Source organism: Syngnathus typhle, linkage group LG3, assembly GCF_033458585.1.
Source record: "Syngnathus typhle isolate RoL2023-S1 ecotype Sweden linkage group LG3, RoL_Styp_1.0, whole genome shotgun sequence".
NCBI classification, from domain to species: domain Eukaryota; kingdom Metazoa; phylum Chordata; class Actinopteri; order Syngnathiformes; family Syngnathidae; genus Syngnathus; species Syngnathus typhle.
Window position 1 is genome coordinate 8,782,765 of NC_083740.1, and position 14,193 is coordinate 8,796,957.

General features: G+C 39.0%; 1 protein-coding gene across 3 annotated transcripts in view; it reads right to left on the reverse strand.

Annotated features, from left to right (window-relative positions):
* Positions 1-6,049, reverse strand: part of add3a (adducin 3 (gamma) a) — a 54,036-nt gene extending 47,987 nt beyond the window's left edge. The window contains exons 1-2 of one of the 3 annotated variants that reach the window (XM_061273608.1): positions 6,002-6,025; positions 5,865-5,903 (exon numbers count right to left, since the gene is read on the reverse strand). The gene's annotated coding sequence lies outside the window, so the exon portion shown is untranslated. Of the gene's footprint in view, positions 1-5,864 lie in introns of all 3 variants that reach the window. The other 2 variants (XM_061273605.1, XM_061273607.1) reach the window with 2 other exon arrangements.
* Between the last annotated feature and the right edge of the window lie 8,144 nt (positions 6,050-14,193).

The following is a 14,193-nucleotide window of genomic DNA, read 5'->3' on the forward strand; positions in this document are numbered from 1 at the left end:
ATTGCCTGTGGCAGCAAAGACTCCCCTTTTGCTTTCACATTTACAAATTCAAGATGACAGCTTTGAATGCACCTGACATGGGTGACAGGAAATTGTGTGGCTTCAGATTGCAAAATCATAGTTGGCTGCAGATCAGGTTAACACACCCACTTTCATTCTTGCTTCATGCTGTTAGGCCAAGGCTTTGTCAAAAAAAATCAATCAATCAATGATCAAGCCTCATATTGGGACATGAGAATTTTTCACACAGAATAAAATTACAGAGAAACACTATTAGGTTATTGGCTCAGAAGAAGCTCCTTGCAGCTGGAGCTTCTTAAATCTGGACATACTCCACAACATCATTTTGCTTTAGTTGGGGAATAGGCTAAGACCTCCACCTGTTGGCTTTCTTTCCCTTATGTTTGGTCGCAAAGGGTTCTATTCTTGTGACCAGCCTGAGTCATGCTGCCTAAAGCAGTTGAAAATGGGCTTTTTGCACCATTGAGGGCTTGAACACAGGAGGCTTAATTTGCCACCAGTATTAGCTATTCTTCTCATTCTTTTAAAATCAGCATGCTCAAGACATCGTTGACATGGCGGAATGAGAAACTGATTTGCTGGAGTCTATACAGGACGTTAAGCAAAGCATCAGGTTGTCAGAATAGTCTGAGTTGTGAAAAAACTCTTGGGAAGTGAACCAAAGCTGCAGCACCGAATTACACGCAGTAATTATCACCCCAGAGATAAATACATTCTAACATGATAAAATATACAGCCAACATAATAAAACACAGAAAACAGTGTCTAAGAATCAATCACTTTGCAGTGTGCATAGCAGGGAGAGCCACGTGGTTTTGATAAGGCCTCGCAAAGCAGCACAGAGTGAGGTAATGATGAAGTCATCTCTGTCCTCTGAACAAGTTCACGTCCAACTTTAAACCCACTGGGCTCACTCTCCAACCCACAGGCATGTTTGGCTAGTCAAAGTATTTCAAAATTTAGATTTACAGTATATAACGTTCAGTTGATAAAGGGAGCAGAAAAAAAATCCACGTAAATTTCCATCCAAGATGATTCCACCGAGTTTTGTTGTTTGAACATATGATCTTACCCATGGATTTTATGAGCTTGTATGAAGTGAGGTGAGTTGACACGCAATTTTTTCTACGAGTTGTTTTTTTTTTATTTTGGTGATAAGAAGAGTTGAGCACTTATACGCCCACACGCGCGCACACACACACTGACGCACAAGACCTACGAAAATAGAATTTACACGAATGCTAATTATCATTGATGTCTTGATGCAAAACAATGCAGTGTGGATTCCATTCCTTTCCATTTCCATTAACGTATTTACGGAAACAATTCTACTTTTGGTTTCAGATACTTGAAGTTAACCAACCGGTTGTACAAGCCATACACTTTCTTAAGAAAGCTTGAATACATGAAAGTGACTTGAATGTTAGGCCAGGGAGCCAATGACCATAGAAGCCATTGTAAACCCTTCATCCGGCTGTCCATCCGTCCTTCCAGCTATCCACACATCATCTGAACTTCTTTATCCTTCACAACGTGGGTCCTATATGCAGTGAAGGTCTCCTGCACGTTCTGTGAATGAGACCACAACTAGTAAGGTGTACCCCACCTCTCGCCCAAACTCATCTGGGATAGCAAGCATGATTGTACTAGATAGCCAAAATTATTTTGATTGCATCTTGCAGCCAGTCAAGAAAAAAAAATATATATTCTTCAGCCTTGATAAAGTTAATAATAGCGTGTTATTTATTTTTAGTTGTAATGGAGGCCTTACTTTTAGAAATAACAATTTCAGGATTGTTACGGATCTGTGGAAAGCCTCCAGACATGAGAGACTGTTTTATTTCAGCAGAAAAACTACTAAATAAACACATTGTACGTGATAGAATAAAAATGATCAAAACAATAATAGTAATGTGGTTTAAATAATCCGTTTTTCTATTTGGTATTGTAGTTTTGCTGCAAGCTTGAGAACATTGACGCATTGAAATATGCTGTACTGGCTCCATCTAGAGGGCAAGAACAATTGAAACTGTTGCTCAAAGTGCACAACCTCAGATGGTGTCAGTAAGGAGACAAGTAGAATAAACATTGAGTAAAGCGCTGAGGTCTTCTCTAAAATGGGATACGACCTCCTCAATAAAGTGCTCTTTATTCATTTGGCATTCAAACATAAAAATAGCTTTCACATCTTATTCTAATGCAAGGTTTTTCCTAAGGGTTAGGACATGTGTGAAAAGAACAAATACATTTTCAATTAATCCGTTGATGGGACTGCAAGCTATAATTTGACTGCAGGCTATAGTTGTCGTGGCATGTCTCTAATTACGAAACGATTCATCAACATAACATTTGCTGAGGCTTCAGAATTCTCTGTCGGTTCTGCAAAGATAAACAAATGAGAATGCTCAAGTATCACTATGGCACTTCTGCTTGCCAAGCAAACAGTGAATGCACAACTGAGTAAAGCGTGCAAATGCATATATTCAAGTTCAGCCCCGACTCCCTAATATCTCTCAGTGCAGCATTTCACTTTAAAGATGCCAACATGTACAGAATGCAGCAGACTACTTATATGTGGAAAGGTGACCACAAACAATCTCTCTGAAGAAGCACATAGCTGTCTCAAAATAAACTTGCTACTCTCAAGAACCATAGCAATAGCTGCATGCCTGGTCTAACATTAGAAGGTTTGCGGCAAATGTGCAGAAGGTCAAAGCTCTCTCTGTGGGTTCAAAAATGGATGTGCATCTAGATTATTTATGACCACCTAGTTGTTTTCTGCAGGCTTCCTTTGAGGAGAGGAAGGCTGAACATAGTGGTAGTGAATTGTACACTGGAGATACTCTGCTATTCTAAGCGTTCCAAATTCACATAGTGTAAGACGACCACTGCACATACTGGAAATTTGATAATGGAATGAAAAGATGCTTGGGTTGCAAGCATTCTTTGATAAATGATAGCAAATCAACAACTAGATGAAATGTAGCCCAACCTATTTAAAGGTACAATCCTGTTTATGGTGATGGATTTTAGAATCACATTCTTTAATGGGAACAGCAAGTGCAGACCCAACTTTGACAACAGAAACTGCCAACAATACAACTACAAGTGTGACCATGAGAATAAAATTCTTGCGTGATAATTGCACGCAAAATATAAAGCTTGCAGCGTAAATTGTATGGAATTTTAAAACTGATTATGTTAGGAAAAACGTTTTATGCAAACAGTAACAGTGCTTCTAATACAAAAGTCTCCACTAGTCTGCAGTCTAGAGCGTAAATTTTGCTATTGCAAGTTGAGCTATGTATGATATTGTTCTGTAAATATAAAAAATAAAAAGTAAGAGAAATAAAGAAATGAAGAGAAAATGGAAGTTAAGAACATTTACACCTGAAAACCTTTTCTGATGTCACCCAGGCTCAGCTGTGTTTTTCTGTGTTTCCCCCATGACATTGAACAGTATTATAAAGTGCATATAAGTACATACCAAATGATTCCCATTTATTTTCCAATAGTATACTGTAGAGTTATTGACTCTCCTAATGACCTTTCCCCAATCCAGTGGATGGAATGGGCATACTCTTGTATTACAGGGAGGGGCAGGAGTGCCGGGGGGCTGTAGTCCCTTTAATTCCTATGTTGACCATAACCACATGTGACAGAAGCTAACCTGGCGCTTCGTGTAATGAGTCCATGTCTGGTACAAGGTCATGGGGAGCTCATTAGGACCTAAATGCACACTGTGATTTGGACTTTAATCAAATTACCACCGGGTGATAGCACATTTCAGATAAAAATAACTTCAGTCTTCCGACAATTCAGACAAAACACATCACAACATAATCCCTGCTGTGTTGCTGGAAAGAATACTCACATCTTTGCATGCAGTACAGTACCAATATACGTTACGGAAACAAAAGTGTAATATTTTGTATTGTTACATCTAAATGCGTGAAACGTGTGCTATCGGCAGCTTGCATAAAATGTTCATCTATTTATTATTTTTATATTAAATGTATTGTTCTTGGATCTTGTCTGCGTTTGGGGGGAGTTTGGGTTGCTGCAAGCCATTTGCAATTCGAGCTTTCACGTCTGCCTGACTGTAGTGCAGACTGTGAGAGGGACACAGACGAACAAAGCCCACAGCCAAGTATTATTGCTCACTCCATTTCCAAGCATGTTTCCATTGCAGACTGCCAGAGATATTTCATGCATTTTTACATTTAGTCTATCCCAACAGGAAACATTGGATTTATTATCATTTGTTTGCTTAATATTTGTACCCTGTTTGTTTTTTCTATTGGATTTTCTCGGTGTTGAAGCTGTAATTTAGCGCCATGTACACTAGGTTGTAGCAAGTAGTCAGGTTAGCACCTGTTCCATTAACTGTGGTTTCATCTACTCAGACCTCGGAATGTAGGAGCCCTGTTTGAATACACATGGATGAACATATTGTGGGCGCCTGTAATATAAAAACAACTGTAAAAGGAGATTTTGCGTAGGTATAATGTATGCCACTCTAAAGCAACATTTATTTAGAGCAGAGGAGAAAGCTGCTTCTGATGTGCTGAATGAGAATCATTACATGCTAAAGGAAACCACTTCACAAATTGAACAATGTGGAAAAAAACGGAAATTTTACTCAAAAGTGAAGTGTGTGTACTATTTCGATCTACTTGCTGCTCACTTTCTGCCTTGTCCTTTGTCATTTTTCCGCTTGTGACGCGAGGAGCCACTGATGAATCATCTACCTGAGAAGCGCAGGACTGTGAATGAACTCACTTGAGTTGCCCAATTGAACACACAAATGTGAAAGTTTAGTTTAGCGGTTGTGTATTAACCTCCCGCGCCTATCATTATCTCAATAAGTCATTTAATTGACTTCTTTGTATGACAATCATATGAGCATTCAAGTGAATGCATGAGACTTTTCAAGAGAATCACAATGATTCAACTGTCTGAAAAGCTCTCATGTATAACTGGTTTATGAAAGGATTAAATAAGTTCCAACAATATATCATCATGGGTTGGTTTCCATTAGTAATACAAAATGTGGCTGCATGCACCTCAAAGGTACCACTTATCCCCACGGGGTTGCGTGCGTGATGGAACCCAACCCAGCAGTCATCGGGCAGTAAGCGGGGGAATCGAACCCTCATCCTCTGAGCTGTGAGGCGGACATGCTAACCAGTGCCCGGCCGTGCTAACCAATGCCTCGCCATGCCGCTCTGTAGTAATATGATATGTAAATAGAGCATTAATAGGTCAGCCAGATACGTAGTTCACTCATGGCAGACACGTCAAGTTCACAAAACCTGGAAGGAATCCTTATTGATGGTGTATAAAAAATATACCGTAATTTTCGGACTATAAGTCGCACCGGAGTATAAGTCGCACCAGCCATAAAATGCCCAAAAAAGTGAAAAAAAAAACCCATATATATAAGTATATAAGTCGCTCCTGAGTATAAGTCGCCCCCCCACCCAAACTATGAAAAAAAACGCGACTTATAGTCCGAAAATTACGGTACTAAAAAAAAAAAAAGGTCGCACAATAGTCAAAGTAAGTAGACCTTATATTGGATTTGTCTGTATGTTTTTAACATAGAAACGGACTTATCCTTTTAGGTTAAAATGTTTTTGTCTGTGTATGTACACTATTCGATAGTGATCAAGTACACCAGAAACTACAGCCAATCGTCCTCTGATGGGGAAAATAGCAATACTCCAACTTAACTGTTAAAAAGGCACAAAATTAAACAGTATTAAAGAGTTTGGGTTTTTTTCAGAATGAAAGAGTTATGTGACATACGATGAGGCATTTTAGCATTCTCCTTCACTGACCTTGCAAGCCTTGAACCATGGATCGCTGCCAAACATGAACTGGAACAAAATTTAACAGACAGTCTCAAAAGCATCAAGTCTCTCATTTCAAATAAAGTTGAACTTATGCAAAAAAATAAAAATAAATCTGGACATACCATTGAGCAGGGAGACTGACTGTACCACCGTATAGTTGAAACTGTTTCCTGCCACTGTGGCCGTTATGGTGCAACATAATGCTCAAAAGAGCTGCTCTGTTGATGCAATCAAAAAGGATTTTAACAGTTTGAAAGAAGTTCAAATGAGAGTGAGTTGTTGATACAGCAAACCTAATAGACACAATTGAGGTGACCACTCACCAACTGGGAAAGAAACGGACAAAAACCAGTTCCTATGATGCACCAATTGATTTAAAAGAACAAAACTAGGTCATGTTATTTTATAACTTTGATGCTAGTAGGAACTTTATTTACATCTCTTCTCTACTGGAGGACGTTTTTGACATCCAGCTGTCTTTGTTTCAAGTTACCAGTGGTTTTCAATTCTTTTGTTGTATTGCCAACTTTTTTTTCAATTTTGTAGGCCAAGGCTATCTACTTTCTATATTTCAACTTTTTGGAGGAAAATACATTGACTAGTCTTCAATGGCCCAGTAAAAGCCAGTGTTGTCAAACCTCTTAAAGCTTCATAAAACTTCAAATACATTTTTCGGTTTCAAATGCATTATCGTAGTTTAATATAAAGGCAAAAACCATAACTCTCTAAAACACTTCTGGGTCTAAATGAAGAATGTCTATACATGGGAGGAAATCACGTGAACCACAGCTCCGCTGTTCATCACGGTGGTCAGTAGTTTCCACTCTGAAGAGGCCGCTTTACTAGTGGTTTAAATAGAGGATCAGACAACCCCTGGGAGTCAATCTGCCCTTGATAACCATCATTGCCATATGCATAAACACCAACTTTATCAACACCAGGAGGCCTGGTTCAATGTTTGAGAACATCGAAGAGCTATTGATAGAATACATGACGTGTTGTTTTGGAAGGTGCTGCGCCTGCATTCCTTTCGAATGATAATAGGCACCATAGCTGTCAACACTGAAACAATGACCTAAATGTTTAAAGCAAATTGAAAGTAACGACTTTAAAACAACAAATAGTGACAACACCCTCGACGTTGTTAATGGACCTTACTGGCCGTGACGATCGACTATTCTTTGAGAGGTTCCTATGGTAGCACAAAACAAAATTAAACGGAGGCATCTTGTGCAATGTTTATATCCCTGTAGATCAAACACATACGCACAAACACACACACCTGCACACACGCCTACACACACGCACAGACTCAAACTATTTGACAATAGGAGCATTGAACAAAGAAATGATTTGGATTCTTTCTCGCACGTAGTAGTTGTTAATAGCTTCTTTTAAAATACCGCATCATGCAGGTAACACACCTATCATTAAGTAGTTACTCTACCGTTGAAAGAAGGCAAACACATTTTTCCCATTCCAGTGAGTACCGATGCCAAAATGTTCCATACGAATAACGATCTTGGGGAATCTAGATTGGACATTTTGGACAACTGACCATTTCATTAACCAGCTACTTTTGCTTTAGACTCTGGCTAGTGTATTTTACCTTAACTACTGTTTGACAGTTTGGTTACTTTGTGATTTTGGCCACCATGGAGTGGAGCAATTGAATGCAAGAGGGTGAATATTTGCTCATAAATATTAGCTTACTCTGAACAATTACGTAGTCCGTCTCGCTTCTGAAAAGATAGCTCCCGTCCAGACCATGATGGATGAACTCGAATCACAAACTACATGAACGCTTATGAAGACTTATGATAGGACAGATGAGACATATATGAGCGGCCCCCTTCACATCTATTGTTGGCTCAGTTACACTGAGTCTCTTTACCACACCCAAACTTAAACTACAACTACTTGAAAAAGTTTGTGGGAGGTAGATCTAGCTTTAATCAAGACAGGCATTGCGTTTGTTCACATAAATCATAGCAGCCAGTACAGTTACATAATACACACTGCTGACCACTGTGGTCGCCTCTGTGATTTGATGGATGTGACGGTCAAACCCCACAAGCACTGGCATCATTGACGATTACGCAACAGTCTGACTGAATGCAGTGAGAATTAATTGAGGAGACGTGAGAAACCTGCTGGGTCAAGTCTGTTTTTCCTGGATCTGCTTTGTGTTGTGAAAATGATGGTTATTATGCTCTGAAAAGGGGACCATTGATAGTCTTGTTGTTCAGATAGTTTATTTGGGAATCTGGACATGATTTAGTATACTGAACCAAGGGGTTGGATGAGATGGAACATCACGTTCCAAAATGAACTTCAACACTAAGCAGGCATTTTCCAGTCTTCACATCAACCACAAACAGCCATGACATTATTTCAACATTTATTCTAGCAAATAAAAAATAACAGTGCCCATTGTTCATAACAAGCTGTACGCAGAAAAAATGGATGTGACGCAAATGGCTCCAATGACCTGCGAGACAAACACGCACATCCAAGTTCTATGTTTTTAAATTATGAACTTTGAACTGTATTTCTTGTAAAAAGATAAAATAAGTCATAAGATTGCTTTGGATACTGTTGTGGATTTTCTTTGCTCAAGGGCACCAATAAATCAACAAACCCAGCTTCTATCAGAAAGTTGAGCATACATTTCTACTCCCTCCTCCCCTTACTGTCATCTCCTGAAGGCTAAGGAACCGATTTTTCCGCAACAGAGTATTAGGCCAAGCGTGATGACATCATCCAACGCACTGTTGTTGACAACAAAATGACACGACTCATCTCAACAGCGTGCTACAATTAACACTTCAAACACCAAATTGTGGCACTGGCCCACTAAGGACACAGAAACATGGTTCTCGCGAATATCACATGGCTGTGATCTTACTACATTGTTTTTGTAACCTCCAACCTGGGAGCATATCAGTGGCCCTCCTGAAAGAATCGAACAAAAGATGGGTCCTATGTCGTTATTTCCTATGCTGAGAAAAAGGAAATACAGCCTTCACATCCTGCGACAGTCCCGGCAAGGCGACACATGTCCAATTGTGTATCTCTGCCGGCCTCCAACCAGACACATCCTCCATGGAAAATTGTACGGCATGCAAAATCCTCATCTGCAGAGGGTAGCTGTCATGCTACATTTGGCTTCACCGTTAGTTTGGTGTTTGTGTGTCAGGCCGCATGCACGATAACATTTAGGGATATTCTGCTTTCGGGTACATTTAATACATTCAAATAACCTTGAATAGAATTTGTGACAATTTCTGTCCACACAGCCAAATGTCATTTTGCCATCACTAGAACAGGATGTAACACAACATTGCTTCTTGAGTTACCACCACTGCACAACACTGGGCGTGACAATCCACCCCAATAAAATGATCATCTTTTCTGACAAATTTTCTTTGATTGCCAGAAATTATTTTTTTATTTTGGAATGTGGAAGGAAGCCACAGCACCTGAAGAAAACCAATGCAAGCTCGGTACAGGACGCCTGAATCTCCAAACTGTGAGGCAGACTACAGTTCTCGACCAATTGGCAGCCATGCATGACCAAATGGAGGAAAATTATAAACATTGTGTAAACACTTTGTCAATTTTGTTGGAATTGAACTTGTAATATTCTTACTCAAACAGTACAAAAGTACTTTAGTGCAATTTAATTGTAAATTATATTTTGTCAATTGCATGGATGTTTTTTTGTTGTAATATATTAAGACACTTGAGAGAAAAAAAAACACATTTTAAATTGTGTTTCATGCTATTCTACTCAGTCAAACAAAATTTAGTCCACAGGCATGTTGCTTATGGTGTGGGGGGGGATACTCGCCTGACCTGTCTGTAGGCAGCGTTGGACTAATTCCCACTCAGTGACAATGGAGGTGAGGGTGTGACTAGTCTCCAAATGCCCTGCCCTGTAACTAGCATCCAGTTCAGGGTGTGGTTCACCTTTCACAGCATGGCAGATGGTATAGGCTCCACCCCTCCCCGTAACCCCAAACAGAACAAGATCCAGAATATATATAAAAAAATATATGGATATCACAATATTGGCCCATGCTATATGACATTGCAAAGATACGCAGTAGGTTACGAATAGAGGTGTCTGAATATGACCAGTGAGATGCAAATATAAATGTACACCGCCAGCCAATGGTTGAACATCATCTACAGCAATTACAATTAATTAGCTAAGAGCACATTGAGCTTGCTCATTTTGTATGCATGAAAACAATGTTGCGGAGTTCTGTTGAAAAAGGGTGGATGGAAAATGAGTAAGCTGCAAGTTTAAACGTACACCGCCAGCCAAGGGTTGAACATTATCTAGAGCAATTAAAATAATTTGCTTCAAGTCAAGTAAGGTAAAGTCAAGTTTATTTAGTATACAGCCCTTAATCACAGACAAGTCTCGAAGGGATTCACACGGGCAAAATTGACAATTATTCTCAACATCCCCTGATCTCAACTCTCCCGAGGGCAAGGAAAAACTCACAAAACCCCAACTGGAGAAAAATGAGAACCCTTGAGAAGAGACCACAAGGTAGGATCCCCCATCCAGGATGACTAGGCTGCAATGGATGCAGACAGGGCAACATTAAACACGCAATATAAAACAATACAAAATGTTGAAGTGGTGTTGAAAATGGATGGATAATCAACAACCTACAAGAATAAAACTGACCACTGTTGACAGCTCAGAGACTGTGAGGTACAGTTGGTACACAAGCTGACCTAGTTAGATAAGGGACAACTGAGGCGCAAATATTTTACATACCCACGGTAATAGTAGCCTGGCTCACTGCTATCAAAAGTGATTTATCAGCGTCTGTCTCCACTCAATCATACACAAATTATTAGTAGGACTATATTCATGTATCTATCTATCTATATATATGTGTATATATATATATATATATATATATATATATATATATATATATATATATATATATATATATATATATATATATATATATATATATATATATATATATATATATGGTGAACTGGTTAGCAGGTTCACCTCACGGTTCAGAGGTGAGGATTTTGATCCAGGCTCTGCCCTATCCTGTGTGGAGTTTGCATGTTCTCAATGTGCGTACGTGTAAGTAATAAAAACAATTCAAGTAATACTGCTAATGTTTAAATAACCGGAAATAAACCACACTGATTAGGAGGGTGTTTTGAAACTTTTGATTGGTACTTTATAATAAACATAACATAATAAATATTTAAATATAATAATAATTCCTGCAACCCCCATGGGGACAAGCGGTATAGAAAATGGATGGATAATAATAATTTATAAAGGTAAATTCACCTTCCCTTATGCATTTTCTTAACAACCAAAATAGACATATTGCCTGTGGCAGCAAAGACTCCCCTTTTGCTTTCACATTTACAAATTCAAGATGACAGCTTTGAATGCACCTGACATGGGTGACAGGAAATTGTGTGGCTTCAGATTGCAAAATCATAGTCGGGTGCAGATCAGGTTAACACACCCACTTTCATTCTTGCTTCATGCTGTTAGGCCAAGGCTTTGTCAAAAAAATCAATCAATCAATGATCAAGCCTCATATTGGGACATGGGAATTTTTCACACAGAATAAAACTACAGAGAAACACTATTAGGTTATTGGCTCAGAAGAAGCTCCTTGCAATGAACCAAAGCTGCACCACCGAATTACACGCAGTAATTATCACCCCAGAGATAATTGAATTCTAACATGATAAAATATACAGCCAACATAATAAAACACAGAAAACAGTGTTTAAGAATCAATCACTTTGCAGTGTGCATAGCAGGGAGAGCCACGTGGTTTTGATAAGGCCTCGCAAAGCAGCACAGAGTGAGGTAATGATGAAGTCATCTCTGTCCTCTGAACAAGTTCACGTCCAACTTTAAACCCACTGGGCTCACTCTCCAACCCACAGGCATGTTTGGCTAGTCAAAGTATTTCAAAATCTTTAAACAAAATTAGATTTACAGTATATAACGTTCAGTTGATAAAGGGAGCAGAAAAAAATCCACGTAAATTTCCATCTAAGATGATTCCACCGAGTTTTGTTGTTTGTACATATGATCTTACCCATGGATTTTATGAGCTTGTATGAAGTGAGGTGAGTTGACACGCAATTTCTTCTACGAGTTGTTTTTTTTATTTTGGTGATAAGAAGAGATGAGCACTTATACGCCCACACGCGCACACACACACACACACACTGACGCACAAGACCTACGAAAATAGAATTTACACGAATGCTAATTATCATTGATGTCTTGATGCAAAACAATGCAGTGTGGATTCCATTCCTTTCCATTTCCATTAACGTATTTACGGAAACAATTCTACTTTTGGTTTCAGATACTTGAAGTTAACCAACCGGTTGTACAAGCCATACACTTTCTTAAGAAAGCTTGAATACATGAAAGTGACTTGAATGTTAGGCCAGGGAGCCAATGACCATAGAAGCCATTGTAAACCCTTCATCCGGCTGTCCATCCGTCCTTCCAGCTATCCACACATCATCTGAAGTTCTTTATCCTTCACAACGTGGGTCCTATATGCAGTGAAGGTCTCCTGCACGTTCTGTGAATGAGACCACAACTAGTAAGGTGATTTACAGTCAAAAAATATTATTTTTATAGAATTAGTCATTCCTGGGTGTACCCCACCTCTCGCCCAAACTCATCTGGGATAGCAAGCATGATTGTACTAGATAGCCAAAATTATTTTGATTGCATCTTGCAGCCAGTCAAGAAAAAAAAAAATATTCTTCAGCCTTGATAAAGTTAATAATAGCGTGTTATTTACTTTTAGAAATAACAATTTCAGGATTGTTACGGATCTGTGGAAAGCCTCCAGACATGAGAGACTGTTTTATTTCAGCAGAAAAACTACTAAATAAACACATTGTACGTGATAGAATAAAAATGATCAAAACAATAATAGTAATGTGGTTTAAATAATCCGTTTTTCTATTTGGTATTGTAGTTTTGCTGCAAGCTTGAGAACATTGACACATTGAAATATGCTGTACTGGCTCCATCTAGAGGGCAAGAACAATTGAAACTGTTGCTCAAAGTGCACAACCTCAGATGGTGTCAGTAAGGAGACAAGTAGAATAAACATTGAGTAAAGCGCTGAGGTCTTCTCTAAAATGGGATACGACCTCCTCAATAAAGTGCTCTTTATTCATTTGGCATTCAAACATAAAAATAGCTTTCACATCTTATTCTAATGCAAGGTTTTTCCTAAGGGTTAGGACATGTGTGAAAAGAACAAATACATTTGGAAATATTAAGAAAACGAAACATTGTTTCAAACTGTTACACTAAAAACATAAGGGGACAGTAAGAAACATAGAAACAAAACAAAATCTTGTTTAGTTTCTAATTCAGGATGAGTCAGAAAGGAGTGTGCCATCTTTCTGTTATTTTACGTACTAAATAGGCGCCACCCATTCAATGAAATGTTTCTTTGCTGAATCACAATTATAGAAAACACTTTAGGGTTTTAATTATATGGTTACACTTGTCACGTACAAATGGACTGCACTAGATGCTTCATTTAGACCACACCCAGGGAGTCAATACAAAACTCCTTTTCTGGCTTTGAATTATTTATTTTCTCATATTTGATGCGCTGACTGTTTTTATTTGACCATGGTAACTTTCATTCATCATATGAGTTTATCCTCATGAGGTTTGCGGCAGTGTTGGAGTCTATCCCAGCAGTGGGGGGCGGGGGACACACTGAGCTGGATGCACATTCTCACCTACACTCACACCAACGGGTAATTTGGAGTGTTCAATCGGCCTCCCATGCATGTTTTTTAGAATATGGGAGGAAATCGGATTAGATTAAAGAATTTCGGATACTACCGCTGGATTCCTTACAGACTAGGATCGTATCTCCGCCAATCATTCACACTGACATTCATTTTTTGTTACAGTGCATATTTTCAAGTGGAAACCATAGCAGTCAGCAAACCCGCAGAGGCACAGAAATAGTCACATAACAACTGTAGCCTCTGCAGCAATCAGTCATCCAAACAAAGCAAATGAAGGACCCGATCCACTTCACATGCACTCTAGGGTATGCAAGTAAATAACTGTATGGCCTACCACAAACAGCCCAAGATGATGGGCTATTGGGGTCTATTCTTAGAACATGTTCCTATTTCCATCATTTTCTTTCCTCGGCTCAGTCACAAGGACAGATGACGCGTGCTCTGAGAAGTGGAAGGAAAAAAGAAATTCCCAAGAACCGTCAGCCAGACACCT